This window comes from Rhinolophus ferrumequinum, chromosome 20, assembly GCF_004115265.2.
Source record: "Rhinolophus ferrumequinum isolate MPI-CBG mRhiFer1 chromosome 20, mRhiFer1_v1.p, whole genome shotgun sequence".
NCBI classification, from domain to species: domain Eukaryota; kingdom Metazoa; phylum Chordata; class Mammalia; order Chiroptera; family Rhinolophidae; genus Rhinolophus; species Rhinolophus ferrumequinum.
Window position 1 is genome coordinate 31463115 of NC_046303.1, and position 25365 is coordinate 31488479.

Consider the following 25365-nt stretch of genomic DNA (forward strand, 5'->3'; position numbering starts at 1 on the left):
TGAGAGGAGGTTCATGCAGCTGGCTAGAAAGCAGAAGGAGCTGAAGACAAGCTCCTTCCTGACTTTTGTTTCCAAAAGCCTGAGCTCCTTCAAGGAATTCCAATGGAGAAGTTCATATACCCATGTAGGACAAGGAAGTGGCAGAACTGTCTAATTTAAAGGGACCACACGGGCTTGGCAGTGAGTAATTCGGTGGTGACTAGTGTAGAATAAAGGCCAGATGGACTTCCCCCAAATATTCTGCTTCCTTTTAAAACCTACCGCCTATAATCTTTGTACAACCTTAGCAGAGAGACCCAGTAACAGCTCATATTAAACTTCCCGCCAGTTTAGTAGAATGTAGGCTCAGAGTCAGATTTAATCTGATTTAAAAAATAAGGACATGTAATATCCATTCACTTGTTTATTGTTTTGTGGAGTAATATTCATATTTACTACACATATATCTCTCAAAAGATATGAACCTGCCAAGTAATTTAGAAGGGTGATTAGACTAGATGATTACTAAAGTCTAGTTTGACGCTCAGGTTGTGTAGCTCAAACAGATTTGACAAGCTAAAACTAGAGTTAATGGTTTCAGAAGTAAGAAGATTTTCTTTATATCAACCTCGACTTCTTTTTTGAGTATGGAGAATGCAAAAGGCAACAAACAGAATTCCTCAAAGAAGTCAAAGGAGAAAAAAAAAGACTTGCAAATTCCAACCTCTCTCAGTAGAAACTGAAGAGAAACAGCAGGCTGTTGGTGAACCAAGTACAAAAAGAAACTCAGGGAAGGGAACCAAACGAGAAAGGTCCATGAAAGAGGATGAAGCTTCCTATCCACAAAACATGGCACAAGACAATAAAAAAATAAGACTTCAGAAGAAGATACCAGTTCCTCTGTTGCCCTCTAAACTGCCACCCATAAACTTGGTTCACCGAGACATCGTGAGGGCGTGGTGCCAGCAATTAAATCTGGGCACCAAAGGCTTGAAATTGGAAGCATATAGGCGACTCTGCGAACATGCTTACCCTCATCAAAAGGTTATTCCTGTCACATCAGCAGAGGCCAAGATATTGACCACAACACAAAGAAAATTAAAGATGGAAAAGTGGGAAATGACTCTGGAAAATTCTGATCCTTCTAAAGTGACTGCTCCCCCTGAGGAAGGGATGCCTGCTCTTGAAGGACTGGACAAGGTGTCAGGTGGTGTGTGGTCCATGGGCGAAGTCTTCCTGCACATAAAGAGGGTTGGGTCCAGCTACAGTTTTATGCTGGGCAAACCTGGGTTCCTGAAAAACACGGGAGAGTGTGTGCACTCTTCTTGCTACCTGCTAGCAAATTTCCACCCCCGTTCCTGGAGAACAATATGTTGTGCCCCAAATGTGTTCAGAGGAATAAGGTATTGATGAAAAGCCTTCAATGAGACTACAATGCCAGGATAAAGGATGCAGCTATGATTCTAATTAACCGTAGAAAGGAGACTGCTATCAACTCCATGATGCCACTGACCACTGAACTCCAGGCTGCTCCACACCCTCCATGCTTTCTGCTTAGAAGAGGACACACAGGCTGGTGGGGTGCAGATGTTACCCTCAGACTCCCGACAGTGCCTGCTGCTTCGTCTGTCGGGATACAGAGTCTTAAGTTTTTAAGGTGGAGAAGTATTTCACAAATTATCATTCATTGTGATTAATAATAAGAAAAAGTCAATACTATCAAATGATTATCCTTCTGAAATAGAAGTGACCTCAGCAGCTCTTTAAAGTGGGAACTTGAGCATTGTAAAGAGGTTGAGTGAAACAATACTACACTCACATGCTGGATTCCCCACCTCAGAATTCTGTCTTTATGGGGTCTGCTGCCTTCTTAGTTCATACTCAACTGCTTTAAGACAAAGGGAATGCTGTAATTCTCTCCACTCCCCAAAACATGTTCTTAATATACAACACAACATTTTTCTAAATTTTCTTAACCTGAATTTCTATGATGTGTCTCTGGGATAAAAACACAGGGTACTTTGTCATTGTTATTTCCATTTGTAATTGTTTTGTACATTTTTACTGATTAAAAATGTTCAAGTCTACTTCTAAATCATAAATACATATGTTTAAAATGTATATATAAGATCATCTATTTAGGAAACTTGTATGCAAATAAATGTTAATATTAAGTGAAAAGGCAAAAAAAAATAAAATAAAATAAAACTAGAGTTAATGTTGTAAAACATAGATAAACATACTGATTATCCAAATATTTTGAAGAGAATGATTTGAATGGTTGAAGCTGGCTGGGAGCAGAAGAAAACAATGCTGTGTTACGTCTTGTGTCTGATGGCATATTTACATTTTATTTTGGAGAACGAAACAAGTTAGAATGATCATGGGTCAATATTGTCAATAGGACAATATTGATATATATTTGAAAGTATAATAATAATACTGCCTTATCATAGGCCTGTTGTCTATGAACATCCTGCTGTGTTCCTAACAGACATTTACATCATCCTTAAGCTGACCTGTGAGGTAGGTGCTGCTATTTGTCCTTGCCTTCAGGAAACTGACATCCAGAAAAATAAAGTTACTTGCCCAATGGTCCAGAAACAGAGGGTGACAGGCCTAGATTATGAACCAGGTGGTTTTCTTCTGTGCCTTGTACTCTCTGTTGTGTAACACTGCGTTTCTTATCTACTGACAACATATTTTTATTATGGAAACTTCAGGAATGTACAATGGCAACGGAAAACATAAAATCTGAGATGCAAAATGGAGCAATATTAATAAGTAGGGCTGAGCAAAACAAGGCAGGCTGGATATTTAAATAAAGATCACTAATGAGATAATACAAGACCCAACTATCTGATGTGTGAATGGCTTTATGAAGCAATGGAAAACCATTAAAGGGTTTTAGACAGGGTATGGTGGATGGTAACAGTTGGGGGAAAATTCTGATTTGTGTTTTTTTCAACCTAGCCCTTTGTGGTTCATTTTATTGGTGGAAGAAACTCTTTTTCTTTTTGTTTTCCTTCCCCAATAGTCTTTCTAGGTAAAAAAGATGAAAGGCAAAATAATTCTAACTCCCAGAAATCATATTTCATAGATCTTTGGTTTTTTTTTTTTTAAGATTTTATTGGGGAAGGGGAACAGGACTTTATTGGGGAACAGTGTGTACTTCCAGGTCTTTTTCCAAGTCAAGTTGTTGTCCTTTCAATCTTAGTTGTGGAGGGCGCAGCTCAGCTCCAGCTCCAGTTGCCGGTGTCAGTTGCAGGGAGTCAAACCGGCAACCTTGTGGTTGAGAGGACACGCTCCAACCCACTGAGCCATCCAGGAGCTCAGCAGCAGCTCAGCTCAAGGTGCTGTGTTCAACCTTAGTTGCAGGGGGCACAGCCCACCATCCCTTGCGGGAATTGAGGAGTGGAACCAGCAACCTTGTGGTTGAGAGCCCACTGGCCCATGTGGGAATCGAAACGGCAGCCTTCGGCATTAAGAGTATGGAGCTCCAACCACCTGAGCCACCAGGCCGGCCCCAGATCTTTTGTATTAAGTTTATCATTTTCCCAAGGTTTGAGGGTCAAGCATTATTTTACCAGGCAGTTGTTTAGCTGCCCTTGGTATCTACTCAAAGCTGCACTTGAAATCTAAATAGCTTTATTAGGACTTGCCCCACGCAGAATTATCAAGTAGACGGCCACCGTGTTTGGTTTCTTTCTATTGATATCTTCCCCTCCATCCCTTTTCTCCTCCTGCAACTTCCTGCATTTCTAAGATCTATTTCTCCCTAGTAGGTTCCATTTGTTTTCTTGGCTGGCTGTCAGAACCTGCTCTCCAAGATGTGACATGATGATAATATTAATTAATAGTAATGTTTTGGTATGACCCTTTCTAAGGGCGCCTGTAGGGGATGCTCTCTCTTCCTTGTGTGGACTCTCAGTAGTCTCTCCTCAGTAGCTTAAAAGTAGTCAGCCTTCTTACATTTAGGTTCAGGGCTCCCAGGGCTCTATAGGCACATGCCGAGAGAAAGCGAGTGACAGTGAGAGAGCGAGAATAAGAAAGAGAGAGAGAGACGCAGAGAGAGAGAGAGAGAGAGAGAGAGAGAGAGAGAGAGAGAGAGAGAGAAAATGAACCAGCAAAAGCTATGACCGTGACTTTTCCTTGTACATTAGTTCCGTGGCATCACTTCCACCTTATTCTATTTGTCAAAGCAGTTGCAAAGGTCTACCAAGTTTCAAGGGGAGAGAATATAGACTTTACCTCTTGATGGAAGAGTATGAACATCACTTTTTAAGAAAAGCATGTGGCCATGATGCATATTGATTCTACTATATCTGTAAAATCCAGTTTGCCGCACTAGCTAACCATTGTCTTCACCCTCAGTCCTGCCTGCTTGGGACCATGTCTTTTGCATGGCTCTACTAGGAGCCATGCAAGCCTCTTTTTCATCCTGGTCTCCATCATAACTTACTTATTATATGCTTCTTTCCAAAGAAAAATTCTCAAGACCAGCTCTCCATGGAAAGAGATCTGACCAAATTCTTTCAAATTCATTTATATTAAATAGTCTATCTTAAGACCTATTGCCTTTATAACAGAGAACAATTGCTTAATACTTTTCCAATATGATTAGATAATGATAGATTTTTAGGTCTCAACAAGTAGGAAGAAGAGAAATGCTTGTCAGAGAGGCGTTTAAGAGACCTTCACAATGATGATTTTCCAAATGTTATCACTTGGTCTGTTGATCAGTCTTCTAATGAGGAATAAAACTGAATCTCTCAGGACAGACCCTTCAAGTCATTATTTAGAGAATAAATCTAGGATATCAATTTACTTTATAGTTACTTGCTTTTATCTCCTGGGATGGAATTCTAAAAAACATAATTTGTATTTAAGGAACCTGACTCGGGTTTTATTATACAGTAGCGTGTCTGTGGGATTCTTGAAAGTTAATATAGTTTCCCACGTAAATAGTTGATAAAAGTCAAGGTAGTTTCCAAAACAAGTTCAAAGTTATGACTGTGAGATTTATTTCTTAAGCCTTCAAACATGCATCTTTCTGATCCTCCACTTCTTTTGCAGAAAATGGCTCTGAAGATATTGATATACTTCCTAGTGGGCCGGCTTTTATCTCCAGTGTATCTTCCATGGTCCTCAGATGCTCGTGTCAATAGCTGGATAGACAGCACACTAATGTTGCCGACTAGAACTGCCAGATGGACCCCTACACACTCATCTCACCCGTGGATGAATCAGTCAACTAAAAAAAGCCAAAACAGGATTCTGGAGGGCTAATCAGGACACCGCAGGAATGCCCAGGCTTGCTCCTGAGGGCAGCTCCATACTCAGTAGGGTCTCGATAAATGTGTATTGATTTCCGTTCAGTTCCTAGACTAATCTCCAGATTGTCCTGTTGCTGTCCATTCTCGTCATTATCTTATCCAGCTGGGCCTCAGCTTCTAATTGTCAACTCACTGGTATTCCTCTTGCCATGCCTGCCTGTGTTTGGAGCTCGGTATATGTTTGTGGATTGAATGTTAACCATGTGGCTCAATGCAAAACCCCGAGCGCTTTCCATTTGAGTTCCCCGCCATTCATTCTAGGTCTTTTAAAGAGAAGTAGAGAAGAGCCTGCATTTTATTCCCAACACCGTTTTCACAGGTCTGGGATGATCAGGAAGCTATGTGAGGGATTGAATTTCAATAAATTAAAATATATATGTTGTGAAAATGTTGAAAATTATCATGAATTTGTTAAATCATATGGAACTGACTCAGGACATGCAATTCGAGAAATTGCATGTCCTAATATTCCATTTTTGCCAATGAAATATTACCAAATGACATGAACTTTTAAATCTATATCATTTGTGCCAAAAAAGGGGCACATTATGATAACCGTTAATGACCTGAATTTCTAAGCTCTTAAATATGCACAGTATAGCCAGGGTGTCATTTGTATTTTAAATTGCTGCTGCCGGTGGTATATGTGGGGGGTGGGAGGGATTTTATTTCTTTAGTTTTCTGGCAAAAATAAAAGATAAAGCAAAGTTGTCTAGAAATGTGTTTTCATTGTTGACTTATATTTTCTGTTGTCAATTTAGATGTTCAGTGTTATGCCAAATAGACCTTTCAAAATGACCTTTCTATAGCTAGGAGATTTCTTTGCTGTTAGGAGATAATATTTGTAGTTCCTACCATATGCTGCTTTTCTGTTTTCATGGGAACTAAAAGTACTGAATGCTTTATAGAAAGTAGAGATTTTCATCACAAATGTTAACATAAAGCTTTAAATAACGGAGATCTTTCTGTAAACTAACAAACAACTTATAGGATAAGGCCAATGTTCTTTGCTTATTTTTAATCTTTATGACTGTCATAAATTCAGTCCTTTTCTTCATTGTTTCTCCTGTCACTCTTTCTTGCCACCCTAGACAATGTTTGGAAGCTTCTGATTTCAAGGGTAGTTCTGTGCAATAGATATTTTTGCTCTATTTAGAGGTGCCGAGCAGGCTATTTGCTTCCTTACTGGGCCTTGGAATGCCTCCCTTTGCCTGCAAGGTTAGTCCCTTTTCCCCATGGTATCAGCTAACTTTCAGCTCTCTGTGAGGCCCTACTATGGTGGCACTCTAATTCCTGAGGAAATCTGCCTTTACACTCTCTTGCTGGGTGAGGTGCTTCTTCTCTGGTCCCTCAGGTTCCCTGTGCGTAGGCCTTTATATAACACATCACATCTGATGGGCTTGCTTGGTGCTGCCTCCCTGGATTTCAAGCTCCTTGAGGCCAAGATCTTGGAGTGTTTGTGGCCATGCTTAGCATCTGATACCTAACTACTTGGCACTCCCCAATGCTTGAGGATCTAGTGATGCATGTGCTGGTGAGTGAGGACAGTTGAAGGATTCCAATGTCTGTCCACACATACCTATAGTCTATTGGGGAAAATAAGATGCCTGCACCTCCAAGTGATTTTCACCATTTTCAGTGGTGAATGATATCAAAATAATTGCTTGCAGTCACTTGCCACAGATCCTTACCCAATTGCCTTAAACAGAAAACCAGTGAATGCGAAGCCATTTGTTAGAAGTGTTCCATTCATCATGACACTTAATCTAGGCCAAGTGTTTTGCAGTGCTCCATCCTTATCGAATCATTTTAATTTCTAAAATATCCAGTCTTTCTACCAGTTGGCAATGCCCTCACATTCCTCAGCTACCAAGGTACTTGCTGTGGTATTCTGCTTTGAGCTGCCTTCCTGAGTGATCTCAACTGTCAAATCTTTCTTTGTGGTGTGGCAAAAGAGACTGTACAATTAATGACTTGAGTGATTTAGGCAATTCGCGTGTCTGGGCTTAATTTTCCTCAGGTGAAAAGGGAAGGACTAGATGTCTCTGACATTTTTCCCCCCAATGCTACCATTACGTAAGCCACTGGACTTGGTGACAAATTGACTATGGGACAAAGGGTAGACTGGGGAGAAGAGTGATGCCCTTAATGGAGAATAATAGATAACAATGAGAGGCAGGATTCAAGAAGAGAATGTTGATTTTGGTTTTGATAATTTGGTTTTGATTTGCCCTTAGAAGGAAATTGGGAATGCAAACTAGAGCCCCAGAGTGAGATTCCAAGTAAATGTGCAGATTTGAAAATCACTGGTATAGAAAAAATACCTAAAACCTTATGAATAAGATCTGCAAGGAAAGAATATAGACCAAGAAGGAAAGAGGGATGGATGAGAATGGAAGGAGGAAGAGGCAGGAAGAGAAGTAGGACTTTTATCTGGAAATTCAACTTTTGTTTTTTTGACAAGAAATAAGGGGGAAAACCATAGTGTCAAATGCTACAGAGATATAGGTAAGGGAAAGTAGAAGGGTTATCAAGTAAGATATTTTGGTCAAGTAAGACCATTGATATAACCTTTATAAAGGCATTTCTACAAACTGGTAGAATACTGATTTTAGGCAATTGAGAGCTGGAGCAAATCAAATTGGGCAACAAGATCAAGTGATGTTTCCAAGAAATGTGACAGTGAAGGGAAGGCAAGATAAATGCATGCTCGAATAAGTATTAAAGTTAGGGGAAGATTTGTTTCAAGGAAGGAGAAATGAGCAATTTTTCAGTCAGAGGAAAGAGGCCTTTGTGAAAAATGAGTGTTAAAGCAAGAAAGAGAGGATATAATTTCTAAAGACAGACCCTAGAGAAGAAGGAACCAAATAAACAGGCGGTGGCTAACTTAAGAACAGAAGAAGGATACTCTTTCCTTAAGAAAAGAGGGAGAAAGGAAGAGAGTGGATAAAACTGAAGAATTACTGAGTCAGAAAGCAGAGAATCAAAGAAAATTCATGTTGAATGGCGTGTTTGTTTGTTTTCAGAAATATAAGAGGGAAAATCTTCCACCTAGAATTAAGAGGAAGAATGTGTGGGCTCTGGAAGATAATGAAAGTTTAGAATAGATGCTTGAAGCCATGCAATCGATTACCTATTAGAGGGAACAAAAAGATTGATAAACATCATTGATGTCTGGTTGAAGTTGGAATGGTGACTTTGCAGTGCAGGCCCTGTAAGAGGTGGAGAAGGGAAAGATAGCTAGAAGGGGATTTGATAAGGAGGCAGAAAGCAAAGGCCGTGCCTTCCTTAGAAGACAAGCTGTTGATTGGTAACAGATTTTAGGTCTGGAAGCAGAAGTTTGTAACTATGGGCATGCTGATCTCTTCTCCAGTTGTGGCAACCTAAGGAGAACTCCTCTGATACCCTTCAGGAGTGTTGTCTGGGGGACAGTGTTGTCTGTCCCCCAGTGTTGTCTGAGGGATACTCGGGTTTCCCATAAGATTTTGGCATAGAAGGACTATTCTAAGAAAAGCTTGAAGAGGTAGATTCATTCCACCAGGGGTGAGATGGGGGCAGTGGAAGAGCCAAAAACAGTATTATTATAAGTAAATGTGTGTGGGTGTGGGTGTGTGTGTGTGTGTGTGTGTGTGTGTGTAAGAAAGGGAGGGGAAGGTAGAGAGAAGGGAGAGTAGGAAGGAAATTTTAATTGAGTATAACTGGAAATGAGAGTACAAGAACAGATACAAGGTTGTTGACATTGATACAGAGCAGAGTGATGCGGGAAAGGTACACGGGGGAAGTGGGCTGAGTTTTCTAACTGGTGTAGAATCGACCAACCCCATGGTTGGACACAATGACCAGGATGCAGCAAAGGCCCAATACATTCACGATGCCTATGATTTGTTGATAAACACCTGGTCCTTCCATTAGACAGAGCCACTGTCTAAATTTCCGGAGTGAACTTTTTGCAATACTTGGAGAAAAGGATTCATGTCTGAATTTTCAGACATATCTGTAGGTATAAAATAGGTCAGAAATAGTCAAATCTCTGAGACTGGTTCCCCTATGTTAATTCTTGATTAATTCTACTGTCTGTCACTACAAAATATAATGGATATAGGGATGGGAGCAATACAATGAAACCATACACCCTTTCTTTCTGTTTTGAGGAAGGTTAGTTATAGAATACCAGCACTGGAAAAAAATCTTCGCCATCATACATTTTAACTTCCTAATTTTAAAAATGAGGAATCTGGGCACAGATAAGTCAAGGGCCTCACACGAAGTAGCACAGCCTAATCTCTTGCATCGCACTTTTTAGCTGAACCCCTTTTCTGTATATTACATTTGACCATGGTTTCCCCCCCATATTCCCACTCCCATTCCCAGTGGCTTAGATGACACTGGTAATCCCTCAAATCAGATAATGGCAACAGCTGACACAGTGAAAACAAATCCCAGAAATCTAAAAGAAATTTAGAGATTTGAACACTTTTGTTAGGCTTTAGCTTCCGTATGAAAATGTTGTTTTGATATGTATATGTGCATACTTATTCTCTATTTTTAAAAGGGAATAGAATACCCAGGCATACCCTACCTGGCACCCAATGAGACAGGACAAATCTTCAAGATGGATCTGAATGAGCAAAACCCAACAGTCCAGGCACTAAACATCAGTGATGGTTTTGACAGAGCATCATTTAATTCCCATGGGATCAGTACATTCATTGACAAGGGAAAGCCCAAATGCTTAAAAATAAGGGGGAATGAGGGAAATACAAATCCATCATCCTCAACTACTCAACATGTGTGTGGAAGCAGATAAGATGCTATTTTACCACAAAGAATGACACGAGAAATGTATACCGATGCATTTTTAAACATCACATTAAAGAAGGGAGATTAGAAGTGGTGACTCCCTCTTTCTCCTACCTGCTTTTCTTCTCATTTGACCATCAAAAACAATTTGAAAATTGTTCTCAGAAATCTAACATATAAACTAAAGATCAATCAATTAGACTTCATCAAAATTAAAAACTTTCTGTTTCAAAACACACCATGAAAACAGTGAAGAAACAACCCAAAGAATGAAAGAAAATATTTGCAAATCATGTATCGGATAAGAGCTTTGTATCCAGAATATATAAATAATCCTTACAACTCAACAAGAAGACAAATAATTCAATTAAAAACTGGACAAAGGATCTTAGTAGACATCTTTCTACGGAGATTTACAAATGGCAATAAACACATGAAAAGCTACTGAATATCCTTAGTTACTAGGGAAATGCAAATGAGATACCACTTCACACCCACTACAATGGCTATAATGAAAAAAGACAAGCAATAACAAAGGCAAGGATATGGAGAAATTGGAACCCTCACATTTTGATTGGTGGCATTGTAAATGGTGCAGTCACTTTTGAAAGCGGGTTGACAGGTTCTCAGAATGTTAAACATAGAAGTATCAGATGATCCAGAAATTCCACTCCTTGGTATCTATCTACCCAAGAGAATTGAAAACATAGGTCCACACAAATATACACAAATGTTCATAGCAGAGGGGAAAATAACCCAAATTCCCATCAACTGATGAATGCATAAACAAAAGATGATATATGTATATAATGGAATATTATTCAGCAATAAGAAGAAATGAAGTAGTGAGACATGCTACAATATGAATGAACCTTGTCAACATTATCCTAAGTGAAAGAATTTAATCACTAAAGGCCATATATTGTGTGATTCCATTTATATTGTATCCAGAATAGGCAAATTCATAGAGATAAAAAGTGATTGGCAGGGCCTGAGGGAAGAGTGACAGCTAATAGATATGGGTGTCTTTTTGGGGTGATACAAATGATCTGGTACTAGATAGCGGGTATGGCTGCACAGTTCTGAATATACTGAAAACCACTAAACGGTATATTTTTAAAAGTGTGAGTTTACTGGCAACTGACTTACATCTCAAAAAAGCTCTTATAAAAAACAAAACATAGTTATTAATATATTGTATATGCTTTAAAAGAACAATTTCCAATACTATTTTTTACTTGATAGTTCATAGCTTCAGACTAATTTAATTTTTAAATATTTGTGGGTCTATAGAGCATGTAGAAAGTAAGAATAATGAAACCTCACTAATAGTAATTACATGAAGGAAAGGCCAAAAGAAAGTGTTACAATTAAGAATTTTTAAAGAATTGGTGTTTTAATTCTTCCAAATATATACCGGAGTTACAATGTATTGTTAAGTATAAATTTGCTGGACTGATTTAATGAGGAAAAAGAATGACTAATAATTATTTCTATCTACTTATCCAATTCCTTTGCTGTGCTCCAACACAGACTTGTTCAATTTTAAATAAATGGGCACCTTTTAAAATGCTTGAATACTATTTTATCAAGTAGGTTAAACATTCCCCTGAAATCTTATATATGCTGTTTATTTCCTTAGCAAGTCCTTCTTTAAAAGATCATTGTATCTAACAATTTTGTATTGCTTTAGAGTTTACAAGCACTTTCATGTATGATTTATGTATTCTTCAAGATAAAATCCCGGTCCCAACTTGACACTTCTCCTCTCCCTGCCCCATTCCATCAGTTAATTACAATGTTCAGTCCAATTTACCCCTCCATCATCTCTCCAAGCCATCCACCTTTCCCATCCTCACTGCCACCATCCCAGTCTAAGCGCCCGACATGTTTTTCCTGGATTCTGCAAAGGCCCCCCTGAGTGCACCTTCCCTCTTATACTACTTCAATTCATTTTCATAAGCAAGAGTTATTTCTTATGTGAATCTCATCATGTCACTCCCTTCTTAAAAGTCTCCATGTTGTTTCCATTACTCTGAAGATAAACCCTAAATCCCCAAAATGACCTGGGTTCCTAGGTGCTACCCCTACACATTCTGGCATCTGGGTGCTCTCTCCAGTGTCACCGGACATCACTCTTCCCCTGGCTCTCTGGACCTGCTACATGGGATTTCCTCTAGTCCTATAAAATGCTACATGCCTCAGGGCCTTTGCATCTGCAGTTCCCTCTGCCCGGAATGTCTTTCCACCACTTCTGGCTTACTCTTCGTCGTCATTCAGACGTCAGTTTAAATACCACCTTCTTAGGGAAGCCTTCCCACAATCTTATTTCAGGGCATGAACCTTGTTATATTTCTTCTCGATGTACTTGTTCTTTCAGCACTCATCAAAATGGCAATTAATATTTTTTTATTAATGTTAAAAAATACTAGCCTTCTTTCCCTCTCCCACGATTGTTCTATAGTGAGCTACTTCTCACCTTTAGAGCCAACTGTAACTGTCACTTTTCAAGTGGGTGCCACTCTCTGAAGAAAGGCAAGTTCCAACTCCGGTATTCTTTTATTTACCAATTATTGTCTTCCTGTTTTCTTCTCTAGGATAAAATCACCATAAAAACATATGTGACTTGTTCATTTCTGGATTCCCAGAGTCTAGAACCGTACCTACTGCACTGTAGATACTCTGTGGACACATGTTAAATGAACAAATGAATGAACCCTATGAGACAGGCAGGTCAGATATTAAAGCTCAGTTTTATAGATGAAGCAATGGAGTTTAGGGAAATGCCGTGAAGTGTGACTTCATTTTGTCATTAGTAAATAATGGCAGTTCCAGAGCTAGCACCTAGGTGGTCATATTTCTTATCCTATGTCCTTTACTCGGTTGAAATTAGGGCTCCAGGCTCTATTTAAGTAATTCAAAAGTTACCACTTTTTTGCCTGAAACCCAGCTGGATGCTTCACTGGAGAAGGTGCAATGAGTGGTCAGATTAACTTGGAGCTATTTTATGGCATGAGATAGTGTTAGCGGGAGAGGTGCTTTTTTGTGTGTCTTTATTTTTGTTTTGTTTCGGTGGGGAGTAGAGGTTGGTTTGTGTTTTGTTATTTTGCGAGATGGGACCAGTTTACTCTTTCCAGATTAACCCTCAGGCATATAATCGCGCTTTCAGAAGTTGAGTATATTATGATTGACATTTTATTCTTAGTCACCTCCCTGAATTATGCATTTAATTCATAAGGCCAGAACATTCCACATAAATTGGAATGGAATGAGAAGACAGAAAAGAAAAAATGTTCTCCCCAAGAATTGCTTATATGGAAGGAGGTGTCCAGTGGAGGTCTAAAGGAGGAACACATATATTCTTCCAGGCCAGCACATATATTATTGACGCTGTGTCCAGCAAGAGTGGCTGAGGGGCCATGTGGGGGCTAAAATCCAACTCAGCTCTGCTCGCCAAGTCCCAGGCCCTGAAACAGAGCTGGATCAGGCCAAAAGAAAGATTCACCTTTGTGGGAGCATCTTTCCTTAACTTGGGTCAAGGTTCCTGTGTGTTTCGTGGACCATCTCAGGGCCCAGGCTTGCTCCATTGTATGCTTGCGAGCCCCATTGAGGGAAGGAATAGGGGAGATGAATGCAGACCAAATCCTGCAATGGGAGGAGGGGGCCAGGCCTTTTCAAACTCCATAGCTCATCTGACCTTGAGCTCCTGAGAAGCCAGATCCCTGCCCTCAATCCTGCTCACAGCTGCTCACATTCCAATATGAAAACAGATAGGTGTATGTTCTTGAGGTTGATAACACCCAGGTTTGGCTAGTCAGTTTCCTCTTGCATTTATATTTACATTTCATGTCCATTGGGCTCACTAAATATTGTTTTGCAATCTCAGATAGCTGGTTCGTATCCGAAGTTCATTTTCTACCTGAGAAGTGTTGTTTATTTTAAGATATTCGCACAGCCCAGACATTTCTTGAATGTGTGTTGCAGTGTAGGCAATTCTCACAATAAAGAACTCTCAGCAAAGCTTTGTTTGCTTGCACCTCCTTCTCTAGTTGAGGGGCCGTGCAGGGATGCCACATCCATGTTTATGCATCACTGTTGTTCTGTGTCTTCCTTGTAGAAGAGGGTATAGAGGTGAGGCTGAAGAGACCATTGCAGAAACGCCTGGTCTTGGCTCTGCCAGTTGGTGGGGGTAAAATTGCCGACAGGTCATTCACCTTCTGAGTTTCAATTTCTTCAATGAAATGCGGATTCTGACATGTATCTGCCTTACCTGTCGGATAGACTGTGGGGATCAAATGCAAGATATGTGAGAAAAATCTTTGGATGTGACCAAGTTGTACCCCAAGTCTAATAATAGTTGTAAGAGAAATAAATTTCTTGGAAATTATGCCCATTTTCCACTTTAGACCAGGTTGTGTATCTTTTGTTGTGACTCATCCCCACATGAAATCCACTATGGAGATATTTAGACTTGAGGAGCAACAGCGTTCTGTGGTACACCTGAAAAGTATAGAACACGAACTTTTCAAAAGTTATGGAATTAAAGTATTTTGCACTTCTATTTATTTTGTACCTCTGCTGTGTGCTGTTTGTTTTTTGTTTGTTTGTTTTTTGTTTTGTTTTTGTTTTTTTTGTTTTTTGTTTTGGTTCAGCAGTCTTTCTTCAACTTTTGTTTTATAGCAATTTTTTGTAAAGCTTTCTAAAGGTTCCCATGGTGACACTGCTCAGGACCTCACTAAAAATTGCTGTATTTAGTATTGAATATCTTTGTATTCTCCAACTTTTTGAAAGCATTTTAATCCTGTAAAGGTGCTCAATTAGATTCCCAGCTCTGATTCCATCCTCTATGCTACAGCAATGCAATACCTATTATGCGGCTCTCTTTAAACTCCTATACCCATTTCTAGGCGTCCTGGTAGGTTGTATTCTGAGAGTTGGAACCACTGGGTGTTATAACCAACCTCCAGACAGGCTATTCCTTTGTTCGGTGACAGCTTTACAGTAGAATTTCAAAAACGCCTATGGGCACATATAAAAATTCACATTTATCAAGCATTGATTATGTGCCAGGCACTGTACCAAAACACTTAATTTGATTCTCACAACAGCCTTTAGTAATAGGCCTGAGTAAACTTAGACTTAAACTTGGATTAAGTAATTGCCCAAGTTACATAATTTGTAAGTAGTAGAACCAGGGTGTAAAACTAGATGTGTCTTAATTCAAAGCTGGGCTCTCAACCAGAATGATAAACATCTTTTTTATTGTGTGGGAAAAAAAAATAGTAAGTTTATTAGTGTATAGGTTGCCTGTTTCAAGGCTGTAACAAACAATGAAGAATTTTTCCTGTATAAAATAGACTCAACACTGAAAGACTGATTCCAAAACAGTAGAGGTTAATTTTTCCTTGGGATAGAATAGGAAAACAAGAAAGAAGTTCACCTTTTCTTTTCTGTTCTTTGTCTCAACATCACATATGAACTTCTCCCATAGATTTGGGGGGCAATAAAAGGGCAGGAGAGGTAAGAAAAGTTGGAATTCCTGAACTCCTCCCATAACTCATTGTACTGGGTTCTGAGGCTCAGTTAGGCCCAGGACTGCCATGGAGTGACTGAGAGCCTGGACAGATCACTTACCCTGTGCTTCAGTATTCTTAGCAAAATGGGGATTCTCTTATTGGCCTGACTTACCTGACTGGTGATCAAATGCAACAGCATATGACCTCACAGGAAGAGTTTGCTCAGAAAGACAGCCCGAGGGAAAACTCCATGCATGACTATTTGATGAGGGAATATGATCCCAAGACTCAAAAGTGAGAGACTAGCCTGATGCAGGGAAGAGGTGTTATTATGGATTGAGTTGTGTGCCCCCATCAAGGATACGAGTATGTTAACCCTCAATACCTCAGAACATGACCTGACTTGGAAATAGGATCACTGGCAAATGTTATTAGTGAAGGCCCACTATGCTGGTAGGCCCTTAATCCAATACGACTTGTGTCCCTACAAGAGAACAGACGGTCACACAGGGAGAATGCCATGTGAAGATGGAGAGTGAGATCAGAGTGCTACATCTACAAGCCAAGGGACGTCTGGAGCTACAAGAAGCAGGAAGAGACAAGGAAGCATCCTACCAAAGAAACGTCAAAGGGAGCATGGCCTGGTCAGTACCCTGATTTCAGACGTCTAGTCTTCATAACTGTGAGACAATAAATTCCTGTTGTTTTGTGGTACTTTGCTATGGCAGTACTTCTAGGAAACTCATATGGAAGAGGGTCCATAGCAAATACATTATCAAGCCAGCCACCGCTAAATCCATAGGATTATCCCCCAATAAACAACGTAAGCCTCACGGCAAGACAATCTGATCAAGATAAGAAAGGAAGAAGAGTTTATCCAACAGCCCTACCTCCCATTAGTCAAAGGTTTGCCTCAAGGGGTGTTAACTCCTGTACATTCCTGGTTGTGCATGTACAAGTCATGTCTGGTGATATCTTGTGCTTTGATGTTAACACGAAAACCCGGAAGTGGGAGAAAAAGGCAATAATAGACATGAGGTAAGGCACTGTAAGGTTGCACTATGGAAAGTCTGTCAGATTTCATGCAGAGCTATTTGAAGTAGTGCCAACTAGAACAGGGCAGGTGAGGCTTTGAGGATCTAGAGAGGAGCTTGAGAGGTGCCCTGATACACACATTGACCAAGCACTTTAAGGGTTAGGATGAGGTGCTATGGACATACATTGTGAGGGGATTTAACTTAATCTATGGGGTCAGGTCATGCTTTGGGGAGGATGGAATGCTTAAGTTGAGACCCAAAAGATGAATAGCCCAATGACACTGGGAAAGTCATTATACCTTAAAACCTCAAAGTATTTCTTGATTCATTCAAATTTTTCTCTTCCAATTTAATCCAAAAAGGTTTATTTATTTAGTTGTTTTTTTTTTTTTTTTTTTACATTTTTTCTTAAATGACTTTATTGGGTTTATTTTTGTTTGTTTGTTTGTTTTTACTGTTTTAAGAGTAAGACTTGCTTCATTTAAAATTTTTAATGATATTGAAGAATATAAAGAAGAAAGAGTAGCACTCATAATCCTACCTAGTCAGAGAAAATATAAAGGTCAGAATGTACTGGGTTATGCTACAATAGCAGAAAAGAAAAACCCTCATTTGTTTTCTCACTCATGCTACATATCTAATGTAGGTGATTCAGGGCCTCGGTTTTATATTATCCTATGTAGGGCTCTAGGAGACCCACACAGTCATATCATCAGAAAAGATGCTGGTTGCTGTGAAATAGTTGGGGAAGCATGGTGGATCACATATTGGCTCTTAAAGTCTTCCATCAGGAAGTCACACACATCACTTCATTTCATCGGCCGAAGGAAGTCATATGGCCATGCCTATCACCAAGGGCATGGAGAAGACTAATTCCAGGAGGAGGACAACCAGAAATAATGGTGAATTGCTCTACGACCTTCACAAATAACTATTATTAACATTTATAACTCAACAGATTTGGAGTTCGACACTTATTTGTATGTTTGTTTCTGCTGATTTCTGTGGAAGGGAGGAGTGAGAAAATAGCAAATACCTACAAAAAACAATTAAAAGTACCATCAGGGCAATTAAAAATCATGGACTTTCTGTGGATTTCTTTATAAGTGTACATATACTAGTTCATGTATACTTTGCCAAATTGATGAACATATTGGCCTTTGTAGAGATTTAGTAATTTTGACAACAATCACTATATTTAATACTCCATGGGTCACTCTCACTCTCACTCTCACTCTCGCTCACCATTTTAGGGTGAATGACATTGTGGTTCTCGGACCAGAACAATTCTATGCTACCAGAGACCACTATTTTACCAGCTTATTCTTGACACGATTAAAGATGATCGTGGATCTTCGTTAGACTTATATCCTTTTCTGTAGTCCAAGAGAGGTCAGAGTGATGGCCAAAGTATTTAGTTCTGCCAACGGATCACAATCTCACCAGACAAGAAATACATAAGATCTTTTATAGTTTTTCAACCCTTTCCCCTTGACATTTTAGTGGACTCCTTTCCTTAAGAGACAGTTACTTCCTGAGGCTTAAGTAGTCAATATACGTGTGGAGGGATCAGGCATGACCAGGGTTTATATTAACTGTGTATCTTAAGCAAACAGTTGGCCCTCTTGCACTTCAGGCTCCCCGCTAATGAAATGAAGGATTTGGACTCAGGATATAAAGTTCTTATTTCAAATTCATGTGTGAATCTAGAAACACACTTACCTAATACACTAAAAAGGAGAATAAATGCACAACACCTCTGGTTCTTATGAGTCTAGAAGGTCTTTAACCACTTATGCTAAGTTCAGTTACCCAAAAGTTCTGGAGAAGGAGACACAACTTATATTGGGCATTATGATTATATAAGTTTCATATTTACCGATACACTGCAGCAGACTTTTCTAGGAGAAAACATTATTTTATGCAACATGAAATTTTATGAGAAACATTCTTTTTAAATGTTTAAAAATGGAAGATTTTTTAAAAAGAAAAGTACCATCAATATTAATACATAAATTTGAGATAATGAATAGAGATGATCCCTGTAGAAAACAATTCTTAATGTTCTTTCTCTTTTTAAAAACGATTGTGATTTAGCTTCATGGTCATTTGATTCTTCTTTTCAAGGACTAGTTTTTGGAAGTATAGACTCTTTTGGCTTTATAAGAGGTCCACTTACTTCCATTGAATTTAAAGACTAAATCATCACTCCTAAGAATTGAGATTAAGCCTATATGTCATCTAGAAACACCAGTTCCATTACTTTATAGTCATAGCTCATATTCAAAGCTTATTTAAAGCACTTAAAGAATATTAAAATTGCCACTTTGTTACCTTCTTTTACTGTTGTTTAGAAAGGCATTGCAGTGGTAACTTGCACTATTGTGAAAATTTATACCTCTTCGCCAAAATAAAATTGAGTGTCATCTCTCAATACTACTTGCTTAAATGTAAATGTGATTTACTTCAAAGGTATATCTAAGTAGATGATGCAGCGGATAAGAACATTTATGTAATGAATATACATGATTAACTCAACTAGAAGTAAAAGTACCCTGGCTTGCCCAGACAACATGGCTTCTTATGTTAGCTCCCATGCTTGACCTAAGAATGTGCTCTCTGAATGAAGGAAACATGACTATTTTAGAAAAATGTTGGCAAGTGTGCTTGCACTTCTAAAATTCAGTAGCAAAGCACCTTAAAAATACCAATTTTAGGAGCCAGAAGGAACTGGTGGGAGGGAGGAGGGGTAAGGAAGAAAGTCGAAACTATGCCTTCACTACTTCCTTTTTCTCGGAAGGTAATACATTTGGACACCTTAGTGGATAACATAACTGTCAATCCTGACATATTTTGTCAGGATGCCATCTTAATGACATGAAGCTGCTAATCTATAACCCCAAGGATCTTTCAGGGTCAGAAGTAAGTTCCTGTACTTCTCTGAGCTCACAGGCAAGGCTGTAAGAACAAATAATTTATTGAAGTGACTTGGAAGAATTTAGTGGGTCACATGCAATGTTCCAGAACTGAACAAATTGTATATACAGAAAGAGTAGAAATTTTGTCAGGATGATGAGATATGGCCCATTAACCCTTTCAGGTTACCAGGTACCTGCCAGTTTAACATCAGTGGTAAACAATGTTCCCATACCTGCAAGGGCTGTACTTGCCACTGGAAATAATGGGGAAATATGAGCTTGATTATTCATACTGACTCAGATTTCCATATCATATTCCTAATCAGAGCAGGCCCTGAAATTAAGTGAAGGGAGAGTCATACATCGAACCATCTTCTTTCACGCTACCCGAAATGAAGCTCAAATGAAAGGGTTTAAATAACTATAGTCTCAAAACACAATTAATTTTTGCCACTAAGTTCTAATATACATGATAGTGTTGAAGAATGTCTCATTTGAAAGATGTTATTTATTCTAAATAAATCTCTTCTAAAACAATAGCATATGCCATTGAATTTTATATGGCATTAAAAACAATAGCATAAAACATTGCATTTTCTATTGCATTGAGTTTAAGAATAAAAAAAAAAACCTCAAGTGAATTTAAATATAGACATAAATTCTTGGCAGACTTGCTCTGAGAGATTTATTCACAAAAATTGATTGAGCACTTATAATATACCAGACTTTGTTTTCATGCTAAGGATATATCAGAAAACAAAGTATACAAAGATCCCTGCTCTTAGGAAAGAAAGACAGACAATAAACAATAAGCATAAGAAATAAGTAATATATAGTAAGTTTGAAGGTGGTAAATTCTATCGGAATAAAAAAGTATAATAGAGTGAAGGGGATTAGAATTGCTGTGAACAGGGGAATAGGCAGGTCCATTATTAAATACAGAGATCAGGGCAGGCCTAATTGAGAAGGTAAGGTTTGAAGAAAGATATAATATTATAATCTAGGTTTGGGGAGTTGGGAAACTGAGATTTGAACCCTAGCCTGGTAATTGGCCCAGTGGGTAAATTAGAACATACAGCTATTTCTGCTTCCAATGTTGCTCTTCTTCAGTTTAAATATATAGAGATATAGATATAGATATAGATAGATGTCTATGCATCTATATCTATGTATCTATCTCTCTCTCTCTATATATATATACATATATATATATATTTCTCTTATTAACATGTTAGTCACAACTTCTTTAAAAAACAGGAAGAAATGTGAAAAACAAAAGTCCAGCCTGAGCCTAGAGCTTGAAGGATTGTTACCCTAAGCTAGCAAGCTATCCTTGCCTCATATATGTACCCCGCAAAATGATACATATTCTACAAACACCCAACTACAATGTTTGCTTTAAGAGAATGAAACTATGATCCATACAATGATTTGAAAATTGTTTAGGATCTTTTTCATGTCTATATTGTCAAGTTTAATCATTTCTTTATTTTTAGATAAGACTTCTTTCTTCACAATCACAGATGCTCCTTACTTTGGGTTGAGGCTAGTGTTTTCTACATGAGTTCCAGGCTTGAATATTTTCATGTAACAACCTGAGATAAAATTGTAGGATCTTCCTTAAGATAAAAAGACAAAACTCAACTGAACTCTATTCTAATAAGAGACATCGATATAGACTTGTCACCGGAGGGGGAGGGCCCTTCTTGGGGTGATGCCCGGGCTTGGTTTTCATACCAGGGGTAGAACCCGGGCCTCAGGGAGGAAAACTGGGAATTTTAGCTGCTACATTGCCAGGGGTTGAGCCCTCCTCAGCACAATGTCCAGGTTCTTGGCCTCTTGAGCAAAGAATTGAATGAGACAAAGAGGTAAAGTGGTTGAAGAGAAGTTTATTAGAAGAGATAGTACACTCCAAAGAATTAGGAGTGGGTCCGGGCACAAAGAAAAGTGGCTCTAGAGGCTGTGGCTCAAAGGCTCAAAGGCATTGACTGGCGAGGACTTGGAGGAGTTTTTATCCCTGTTTTTCTCTCGAATGGGCTTTTCCTCTCAGGGCATGGGACCACTTGATTGATGCCTGTGATTGACAAGCGGTTATTACCTCATTTTTTGAGACTGCACACATTCCTTTCCAGAATTCACTCTGTTATAATGATATTAATGAACTTCCAGGCATATGTATGATATTATAATGATAGTATAATGAGGCCCCGGTGAAATGAAGGTCGTTGTGGCCTTTACTGCGTAGGTGTGAGTGATTGGTTTAATCTACTTGAGTATTTTGTACCCATTTGTTTCCTCTTCCTCATGGGATAGATAATGAAAAGGGGAAGTTTTAGGTGGAGAGGGGAGGTCTTTTGGGCAGTCGCATTCTGTGGGTTGTGTTGGAAGTGCAGGAATGCAGAGACCCAATGCCTATCTCTAACTGCCTGCCTTGTTTTCCCCTTGAGGAATTTGATCCCCATAAAATCTCTCTGGGAAGTTGAGTAACAGGAGGTCTTTTCTTCTGTATTTGCTTCCTGTTGGACGGGGGCATAGAGCTGTCTCTACCTACTGGGGATTCACGGAACTCTTGCCCTATCTGATCTTAGATGAGAGGAAGGAGTCTCAGGGTCTGCCTGGAAGACTGTGCTGGCTTCTTTTGTTGGGACTGGTAATCTTGCTTTGATTAGGATTGGTAATCTTGCTGGGGTATCATCTGTATCCCCAAGGCCCCTGAATGAGGCAAAACAGATTTTAATTAACAAAATTAAAAGTGTAGGCTTAAAGAGCAGAGCTCAAATCTATTGATATGCGGTGGCTACATGATGGAAAATCCGTCAGTTCTTATGGAGCCTGTGACCATTCAACCTGTCATTCAGGTGGCGTCAATTGTCCAGGAGCTGGGCCCAGAATGTGTTGGAGAGAACATTAGGCTTCAATGATTACAATTAAAAAGTATAAACCACAAATTTCAGGATAATTATCTAAAGGGGGTAAAAACACTTCTTATGAATCAGGCTAAAAACTATCTGTTGCCTAAGATTAAGAAACTGATTTACAAAATAATTAAGAAGCAGGGGGGTAGGAGCTAAGAAACTGGCGAAAAAGAAACTTGGGGAAAAGGAAACTTAAAATCTCTATAGGAAAAAAAATTTTAAGTTTTTTAGTGGAGGGTGGGGAGGCCTACTTGCTTGGCCCATATCACACTCACGACTCTTGAATTTCTAATTTTTTTTTTTTAATTCCTAAAATGTCCTGTTTGAGTGAATTTCATCCAGGCTATTTGGAAACCTGCACACTTACGTATTTATTGATTAGCAAACTAAAGTGTGGCAATCTTGGTGATCAATAACGGTATGAGGCAGTGATACGTCAGATTGTATTCCAAAGTGCACGTTCCTAATGCTTGCTAGCCACTTCTCGATTGTGAAGTGGCTCCAGCTGTGATGACTACCATCCTACTGGTTGTGAGGTTGGCTTGGTTTACTAACTGGGTGTCCCTTTTTCATTTCTTCCTGTGTTTCGCAACCTGTGCTGTAGGCCCAGTCAAAGGCAGGCCTCTTCCCCCAGAGAAACACTGTTTGCTCAAGAATTAGATAAGCACAACCACTGCTTTCCACCTCTTTCTATAGGAGATGCTTGAACTATCAAAATTGTGTAAACCATCTCTAGAGGGGTATGGTTAATGTCAGACAACTAGTCCACTTGATTGCATACATATCATTAGGACATTCATACTTTTCATCAGAAGGAAAAAAATGATTGAAGATATGCCAATTTTAGCTTATTGATTTCTGGGAAGTACATTAGTCCTGGAATATTTGGGAAGGAAAAAGCCACTGATGGCTGTTTGCTCAGATAGTTTACTAACAATCTTTTCTTGCCAGGTACTTCGCAGCCAGAATGTTCTGTCTGAGAAGCCCAGGATAAGCACTGAGTATGCCAATACAGGGTCTGTGCTTCAGGGCAGCTCTGTGGCTTTTATGTACAACAGGAAACTTCTCATAAGCACCACATCTCACGAAGCTCTGTACTCTGTGCTCTAGACTCCAGGTATTCCAGAAAGCGTTCATGTTCAGTAAAAGTAAACCACTAATTCTCTGATAAATAGAACTGTAAGAAATGATGAACATCAACAAAAGTGTGTTTGGCTTTGCTTTTGGTCAGAAGAAGCAGAGAGATTACATAATATCCACCAGCTTGCAAGTGAAGACAGTGACAGTCCAACAAAAAGTCAAACCTCTCCACTCTTTTTGTCTAGCACCCCTCTAATATTCTTTCTACAATAAGATGTGTGGACTGTGGTGAGCGAGGTATCCAGCTAACCTAAGGCTCATTGATAACGGTGTGGCAAAATCACCTCCCACAACTGTCATATTCTGAGTCTTCTGCCATTTAGACCAGAAGAAAAGCTAATGTTCAAATTTTTTTTTTAAGATTTTGTTATGTATTTTTGTAGTGCTCTTCACAGTTGAAAAAGAAAATTTTTTTTTCACTTTTTTTTAAAAGATTTTTTTTTGTGTGAAGAAGGGTTGTATTTAGAGGCCGGTAGCTAGAGATCTAACCAGTGGATCTCTTGAAGCACTACCAGGCCTTAAGGCCACCATCTGAGGGAGGATGGAAAAACTATTATTCACCCGAGCCTCCGGAAATGTAATGTACCAGCAGGCAAAAAACAGTTCTTCATGTAGTACAAAATGAAACGAACCAAAAACAAAAACAGAAATTAAAAACAAAACCAAAACATTTCTTAAATTCTAGTGCCATAGCTTTTTTTGTTTGTTTCTTTTTTGTTGTTGTTTTATTCATAAGAAAGAGAGAAAGATACAACTTATCCATCAGATACAGTATGGGGACAGAGCCCTAGAGAGCGGTTTCCAGGCTCTCGTCCTCACGTGGAAAGGTGCTGGCTCGGGTAGTGGATGGTCATCGGCTGTGACTGGTTGGCCATCAGCTGTTGCCGGTTGGCCTTTGGCCACTGGTGTGGCTGTCGTGGCTGAGCTAGCAAGCATGGAGTGTGGATTGCAGATTATGGAGAGGCGGATTGCAGTTAGCAAGTGAGGCTGGTTGGCAGAGAAGTGGACGGTGGGTTGCGGATCGTGTGGCTCCTGATTCCTGTGTCTCCAACCCAGCCACCAGCAAGATTATAGTGGTATGTGGTATCTATAGTGGTATCTATGGTTCCATGGGTGTTCCTTTTTAGCCTCACCATGTCCTGCATTCTGATGTGGGGAGCGGGACCAGAGACCCCGCATGACACCCTGCATGACACATGGGCCTCCTCGTGTGGTCGTTGAACTGCTGGATTTTGTCAAACTTTGCTGGACAAACAGAGCAGACGTAAGAGGTCTCCTTTGTGCAGACTACCACCCCTGGGGAACCGGTGTGAGCTCTGGGGGCTGTGCCCAGTGTAGGGGTCCCATTACTGTCACTGTGCAGGGCTACGAGCCGCTCCAGGAGGGTCTTGTGGGAGAACTTTTTGCAGATGTAGCACTGGTAGAACTTCTTCCCCCCCATACCCTACCAACTGCCCCCCCCCCCCGCCATGGAGGTACGTGTGCACGTTTAGAGAGCTCTTCTCGGTAAAGCGCTTGTTGCAAATACTACACTGGTAGGCCCTCACTCCCGTGTGTGTCACCATGTGTTTGATAAGGTAATCCTTTAAAGAGAAGGAGCACCAGTAGATGCTGGCTGTGGGTGTGGGAAGAGACAGCAAGCAGGACAGAGTGAGACACAGCAAGGGAGGGAGAAGAAGAGACAGAAAGACAAGACAACACAAAACAAACAAACAAACAAAAAA

The 25365-nt window shown here is 39.6% G+C and overlaps 2 pseudogenes; both read left to right on the forward strand.

The window, feature by feature from the left end:
• The first annotated feature begins 626 nt into the window (after window positions 1-626).
• LOC117012379 (developmental pluripotency-associated protein 4-like) lies at window positions 627-1993 on the forward strand (annotated as a pseudogene).
• A 904-nt stretch (window positions 1994-2897) lies between these two features.
• LOC117012210 (serum paraoxonase/lactonase 3-like) lies at window positions 2898-23611 on the forward strand (annotated as a pseudogene).
• The last annotated feature ends 1754 nt before the right edge of the window (window positions 23612-25365 follow it).